Consider the following 7,739-nt stretch of genomic DNA (forward strand, 5'->3'; position numbering starts at 1 on the left):
TGTCTAGCTCCGTTCGCTTCTCCCACGCCCGTGTGGGCAAGCCCTACGCCCGTGTTCATTTAATAGGTTTGACCACGGGTATTAGACATGGGCGTGTCGCACGCCCGTGCTGTTTTAACAGGTTTGTCCATAGTTCTTCCACACGGGCGTGTCACACGCCCGTGGTGTTTTGGTAGGCTCGACCACTGCCATATCACATGGCCGTGGCGTTTTATCGTAGCCCGTGTTAGGAAAATCTTTTGCCATGTTTTCACACGGCCTTAGTGATGCTCGTGTTAGTGGTCGTGTCTCTGTGGAAACACTTGTATTCAAGATTTCTATTAGTAGGTTAGGAGTTAAATACCAAAATTTAAAGAAATTAATAATGTTAGTGCTTGGGTTTCCTCCCGAGAAGCGCTTATTTATCGTCTAAGCTTGACTTACCTCTTCAATGAATGGTCATAGTGGTTTGAGGAGTTTATACTCCTCATTCCTACTATCAATCTCATCAAAATAAGGTTTTAATCGGGTGTTGTTTACCTTAAAAGTGCCGAACTTGGGATAACTCACCTCAACCATACCAAATGGAAAAATACTGAGTACCGTAAGAGGGATTTCCTCAGTCGGTGTGGTAATGACAATATGGGGATCTGCGGCATCTAATAAGACCTTATCACCAACCTTAAGTTGATTTGGAGAGGTATCGAACTCTTTCTGGCGTAATTTTGGTTTATCGTGTGTTTTTGGTTTATGTGCTCGCCATTCATCTAGCTCCGCCATCCGTAGCATTCGTTCTTCATGAATGTGTCCTCTATCATTGCTGGAACATGGCTCGTGAACTTCTTTGAAACTCAACTTCTGCAAAGTAGGTTGTGTCATATTGTTAGTTTTAGTAGACTGGTGTGGACCATTACCTTCAACGTTCGATGTGATGCCAGAATTATGAGCTTGAAGGGTGATCGTTTCGTCTCCCACATGAAGTGTAAGCTCACCTGTGCCAACATCAATAATTGTTTTAGCAGTTGCTAAAAAGGGCCTCTCTAAAATCAAAGGGGTGTTATTAACCTCTTCTATGTCTAGAACAATAAAGTCAACGGGAAATATGAACTTATCTACTTTCACTAGTACATCTTCAATAATACCCCTAGGAAATCTTATAGTTTTGTCTGCCAATTGAACGCTCATCCTAGTTTGTTTAGGTTTCCCAAGACCTAGTTGCTTACACATTTTGTAAGGCATGACGTTGATACTAGCCCCTACATCAGAAAATGCATGATTTATATGTAAACTACCAATTAAGCAAGGTATTGTAAAACTCCCTGGATCTTTCAATTTGTGGGGTAGCTTATTCTGTAGAATAGCTGAGCAAACTGTGTTTAGCTCTACATGCGACACTTCATCCAACTTCCGCTTATTTACTAAAAGCTCTTTTAAAAATTTTATTGCATTCAGCATCTACGATAGAGCTTCAATAAACGGTAAGTTAATATGTAATTTTTTTAAAAGTTTAAGGAATTTACCTTATTGTTCGTCTGAGCGGTCTTTCCTTGTCATGTTAGGGTATGGGACACGAGGTTTATATTCTTCATTCACTGTTTTGTTGTGACTTACCTCACTTTTACCTTTGCTCACCACAGTTTCTTGCATCAATTCTGGCTCAGGCGCAATGAATCCTTCCTTATTTTGAGTACTAATTGCGTTGAGGTGTTCCCTTCGGTTAGGTTCAGTATTACTTGGTAAGCTACCTTGTGGTCGTTCAGAGATTAGTTTGGATAGCTGGCCTATCTAAGTTTCGAGTCCTTGGATCGATGCTTGTTGATTTTTAAGTGCTGTCTCGGTATTTTGGAAACGGGTTTCTGACATCGAGATGAATTTAGAGAGCATCTCCTCAAGGTCCGATTTCTTCTCTTATTGATAAGGTGGTTGTTGAAAACCCTGAGGATTTTGTGGCTTTTGATTCCCTTGACCACCCCAGGAGAAATTTGGGTGCTTCCTCCAACCTGCATTATAAGTATTACTGTATGGGTTATTTTGAGATCTAAAGTTATTGTTACCCATATAGTTGACTTGTTCCTCTTCGGTTGTAGGATTGAAGGATTGATATTCTGTATGCACACCTCCTCCACTTGAGTCACACCTCATTACTGGATGTACCTACGTAGAACCAAGTAAACCATCAATCTTTTTATTGAGAAGTTCTACCTGATTTGACAACATAGTAACTGAGTCGACGTTATAAACACCTATTGTTTTTGTTGGCTTAGTCCTCATGACTTGCCACTAATAGTTATTCAGTGACATTACTTCAATGAATTCATAAGCCTTTTCAGGTGTTTTTTTGTTGATGGTTCCTCCAGTAGCTGTGTCAATCATCCGTCTTGTCGAGGGATTTACACCATTGTAGAATGTTTAAACTTGCAGCCATAGTGGTAACCCATGGTGAGGGCACCTTCGCAATAGATCCTTGTATCTCTCCCATGCATCGTAAAGTGTTTCTAAGTCCATCTGCATAAAAGAAGAGATATCATTATGTAACTTAGCCGTTTTAGCCGGTGGAAAATATTTTAGTACAAATTTTTCGGCCGTTTGTTCCCAAGTAGTGATAGACCCTCGTGGTAATGAGTTCAACCACTGTTTAGCTTTGTTTCTCAGTGAAAAAAGGAGTAACTGAAGGCGAATGGCATCATCAGAAATGCCATTAATTTTGAAAGTGTCGCAAAACTCCAGAAAATTCGCCAAGTAAGTGTTGGGATCCTCATCCTGCAAACCATCAAACTGAACAAACTGCTGTATCATCTGAATTGTGTTAGGTTTCAGTTCGACATTATTCGCAACAATAGCAGGTCTAACTATACTTGACTTAGTTCCTGTTAAAGAAGGTTTAGTATAGTCATACATAGTACGTGGAGCGGGATTTTGATTAGCTGCAATTGCAGGAGGTAGCTGATTGCCTTGGTTGTCAGCCATCTCTTCAGTTGGGGGTTGAATATCGTCTTCTTGCTCATTCTTTATGTATCTTAAGCTTCGCCTTATTTCTCTTTGGTTTCTATGAACTGTGCAATCAATTTCTTCGTCAAAAAGTAATGGTCCCGACGGGTTTCTTCTAGTCATAAACTATAAAAACCTGCCAAGAGAAAGAAAGAGTGTGTTAATAAATAATAATAAAAAAATTAAATTGCAAGAAAAATAAATGGCTAAAGTAATAAAAATTAAGCATTCCTAATATCTTAGTTCCTCGGCAATGGCGCCAAAAACTTGATCGTGAGGTTTCGTGATGGGTTTTAAATATTTATAATTAATCGTTCTTGAAACTAACTATTATCGCGATGTATGCAAGTGTACTTATCGAACAATAGTATAGTTTTAGCAAGACCGGATTGTCGAACCCAAATGACCTAAAAGTACTAGTAATGACTGTCTTTTTATTATCTAGCCTAAGAATAATGGGGTTTTATTTTAATTAACTAATGATCTAAACTAAGAACGCACAAAGAATAGAATTGGGGAATTGCTTTTGGGAAAATTTATTGAATGAAGACAATACCTAAGGAAAAATCCACCTAGACTTTACTTGTTATTCTGGCCCCGAATCGGACGATTTATTCATTCAACTTGTTCTGTAGAGATCCCTAAGTTATGTTATTATCCCTATTCAAGACTAATAATGTCTAATCCCTAGATTGAATAACCAAGACTTTTCTCTAATCAACACTCTAGGGTTGCATTAACTCGATCCATGGATCCCCTTATTAGGTTTCACCCTAATCTGGCAAAATCTTGCCACCCTATTTCTAGGTGCGCAATCAATCCCGCTTAATTATGACAAATGTACTCTTAGACAGGGTCTATTCCTCCTTTGAATAAGAGCTTATCTTGAATCAGTATCCTGGGATATCAAAACAAGAATTAAGAACACATAATTAAGAACAAGTTAAATATTTATCATACAATTCAGAAAATAATAACAAGATTCATCTTAGGTTTCATTCCCCTTAGGTATTTAGGGGTTTTAGTTCATAACTAAATAAGAAAACATCTCAGAATAATAAAGAATACAAAACATAAAGAAAACCCAAAACTCCTGAAGGGGAAATTGAGGAGAGATCTTCAGTCTAGATGGTGAATCTGGCTTCTGAGATGGATCAATCGGCTTCCTTGGAGTAATTCTTTACTCCCTATCCTGTGTCTCCCTTTTCTTCCTCCTCTAGGGTGTATTTATAGGCTTTGGAATGCCTAAGAGCCCTCAAAATTAGCCTTTTCCGAATTGGACTCAACTTGGGCTTAGAAGGGACACGCCGATGTGACACGCCCGTGTGCGATTACTTCAGGCCGTGCTCGAGGCTGCCAAATTGACACGGTCGTGTGATCTGCTAGTGTGAGGAGGTCCAGATTGTGTTGATTTCGTACTTTGGCCCATTTTCTCCGTTTTTGGCCCGTTTCCTGTTCCTTTCGCTCTCCTATGCTCTCCTAAGTATAAAACATGAAATTAAAGCATTAGAAGCATTGAATTCACCAATTCTAATGGGAAATCACCGATAAAATGCGTTAAACATGGGGTAAAAATATGTATAAATTACGGTTTATCATATGCCAATGTCCCAAAGATGGTCTTACACGATAACACATATCAGAATTCTATGTCATGACATATGTATCCTAACTATTCCTATGGTTCGTACGGAGCTTTACGGATGTCGTCACATTATCTGAACTTTCTCGTATTCATATATTCTACTTCTCGAACAATTCAATATCATAATAACATATATATAACTTATTCAAAATACATATATTTGTATCACCATTCGACATTTAATTCAACCATACAATTAGTATGCATTGATAATATAATTTTGTAACGTTTATTAAAATACGAACTTACCTATTTCGCAGTAACGAAAAATTAGGTCGACTAATCCGATACTTTGATTTTTCCTCGATCTAGATCTGAATTCTGCTTTTTCCAATCTAATTAATATCAAAATTAACTTACTTATTCAACATTTCATTAAATTTTATCCAAGAACACATAATTTGGGCATTTTGCATTTTAGCCCCTGACATTTCACATTTTCACAATTTAGTCCCTATTTCAAAATAACACAAAATATGTAACACCCAAAAAATCCCTTAGTATGTTTGTGACACACAAATGAGTATTTGCTTCAATGGCTATGTGTTCTAGGTGTGTGCTTGAGAAGTCTTGGGTTCAAGCTTTGGCTTGTGCAAAATATTTGTTCTAAATGAATAAACCGCTGTCTCTAGTCAGTAGGCTTATAAATAAATGTGGGTAAAGTATGGCAGAATGGGCTCGATGATCTAGCAGTTAAGTGTAGAGTTTATGAGCTGAGGGTCAGGAGTTCGAGTCTCTATGTGAATGAAGGTTTTATTTTTGTTTGCTGTTGCCGTGTAGGTGTTTGTGTGTTAGTAAAATTCTAATGCTAGTAGGCGGTTGGAGTGTTTGAAGTGTGAGGATTTAGTGGCCAAATTTTAGGAGAAAATAAGGGGGGAAGTTATCTGATTATTGGGATCATTTTCAAAATTTGGTTCCTCTCATTTCCCCAATTTTTGTTTTCGTTTTTGATGATTATTTTCTCTGCCTCTCTAGTTGCCGTCTCTCTTCTTTTTGCTTTTCCTTTTTGGCTGAATTTTCTGAGGTGTGTGTTTAGGCTAGAGCATTGTTCTTTTCGATTTTTCCGTGCCTACAACTAGTGTTTCTTTCTCTTTCGTTACCGATTATTTGTTTGGTTCTTCTACTCTTACTGTGTAATGAGCAAACGTTCTTCACTTTGTTTTACCTTGGCCAAATCTGTCCTTTCTTTCATATTCTTTGTCATTGAATCTTTCCTTTCTCTTGGAGCCGACAGTATTATTTTTTGGTGAGCATTCTCTTCTTGCTGTTAAGTCTTGCAATTCGTAATTGGATCTTTTCTCACGTCGTTGGTAAGTGTGATAGTATAGTGATATCTGGTTGTTTGATGAGTGAATGCTTACCTATTTTTGGTTGGTGCTTAGGGACTTTTCGAAGGGTGGAAGATCTTTAACTGATGTTAGGATGGATGAAACTTCCCTCTTTACTTTATCGAAGGTAATGTGTTTTGAATTTAGTGTTTGGGTTTGTTTGTGCATTTTGATTTAACGCAGCTTTAATTGACTAAGTGACGTTATTTTGGCTAAAGGGAGGTTCTTGGGTGATCGTGGTTCTCGGTTTAACGGCATTAGCGAAGGGTCTTCTTGGAGGTAAGTCAAGCTAATACTATAATGATTGTTGAGACCTACGAATTAAACTACTAATCGATTTTGAATGACCTTTGATAGGTATTCGGGCTTAGGGAGTATTCGACATCGAATTGATGGAAGGTGTGTAAACACAACTCTGAAAAACTGAAATTGGAAAAAAGCTGAAAAGTGAGACTATCGACACCACACGAGCATGTGGCCGCCCATGTGGTAGGCCGTGTGATTGAACACGGGCGTGTGATCGATGAGGTTGGCCGTGTACAGTACACGGACTGGACCGATTTGGGCCGTGTGGGCCGCACGGACGTATTGGCCTGCACAGGTGAACCACATAGGCGTGTGGGAATTTTTGGCTAGTCTGTGTGATCCACACGGCAAAGGCCATTTTGGGTAATGTGGGCCACACGAACGTGTGGGCCCACACAGGCAAACAACATGGGCTTGTGGGCCCATTTGCATTGTTAAACTGCTAAGGTTCCACGTGTCACCCGAGACGACTGTGAAGCTTCCGTAGGGTCGATAAGCGTATTTAGACCCTTGATTGACTGAAATGACTGTTATACCCTTATATGATATCAACATCTATATGACTGCATATTAAGCTTGCTGTTTAAACTGTACTGAATGCATGTGTAATACCATGATTTGGCATGACATGTTTGCATATTGTATTGCATTGGGTTGGGGGCTTATATTATTCAGAAGAAGTGCACTGTAAGGCCTCAAGCTTGATTTATTGGCAGCTCAGCTACATATTACTGTATAGTGCCGCATTCGGTACTACTTGGAGTGTAGGGTTGGACGGAGATGGTGTGTAGAGGCTGGTTGGGTAGGATTCCTGTGACTTCATATATGTGACTGTTACTGTACTAAGATGGGCTAAGGCCCAAACTGGATTGACATTGTTACTAAAAGAGGGTTTATGCCCAGACTGTGGTTATCTATATGCTATATGTTTTTGTGCATGGGGATTACACACTGAGTTTTCGTAAACTCACCTTTTTTGTTTTACTATACAAGTAATGCCTAGTCAGAGGCGGATCGGTGTAGCGAGGGAATCAGAGGTAGCCACACGACCGCATATATTTTTGTACTTGATTATGATTTTTAGTATTAATCTAATAGGGGAAATGCATTTCTGAAAATATTTCTAAGTTCATTAGAGAATAAAGCAAGGGAAAACCAAAGACAAGGGCTTTCTATCATGAACCTTTTCAAAAATCATCCTCTCAACCATAATCATTGTTGAGAAAACAGGCTAGAGTCCTCTAGGATGAAATATCTTCCATCCTAAAGCAGGTAGTTCACATATCCCCCTATTCTGGGATAATGACTCACTCGAGCTTGAAGTTCAAAATTTCTCAGCTTAAAACATGAGTGACATTATGGTACCTTTTGATTCGGTCACTATCCTACATTCCTATTTTCCCAATTTCAAACATATCCAAAACACCACTAGGCTACAAATATTAATATTACATGAACATGTTAAAAAAACTAAAATAAAAAAAATTTATATA

General features: G+C 38.6%; 1 non-coding gene across 1 annotated transcript; it reads left to right on the forward strand.

Moving 5' to 3' along the window:
* Positions 1–2,410: 2,410 nt before the first annotated feature.
* On the forward strand, positions 2,411–2,516 carry LOC121209167 (small nucleolar RNA R71). The gene has a single exon (XR_005904284.1). It is a non-coding gene; the product is annotated as a small nucleolar RNA R71 (small nucleolar RNA).
* The last annotated feature ends 5,223 nt before the right edge of the window (positions 2,517–7,739 follow it).

Source organism: Gossypium hirsutum, chromosome A10 (assembly GCF_007990345.1).
Source record: "Gossypium hirsutum isolate 1008001.06 chromosome A10, Gossypium_hirsutum_v2.1, whole genome shotgun sequence".
In the NCBI taxonomy this organism is placed as follows: Eukaryota; Viridiplantae; Streptophyta; class Magnoliopsida; order Malvales; family Malvaceae; genus Gossypium; species Gossypium hirsutum.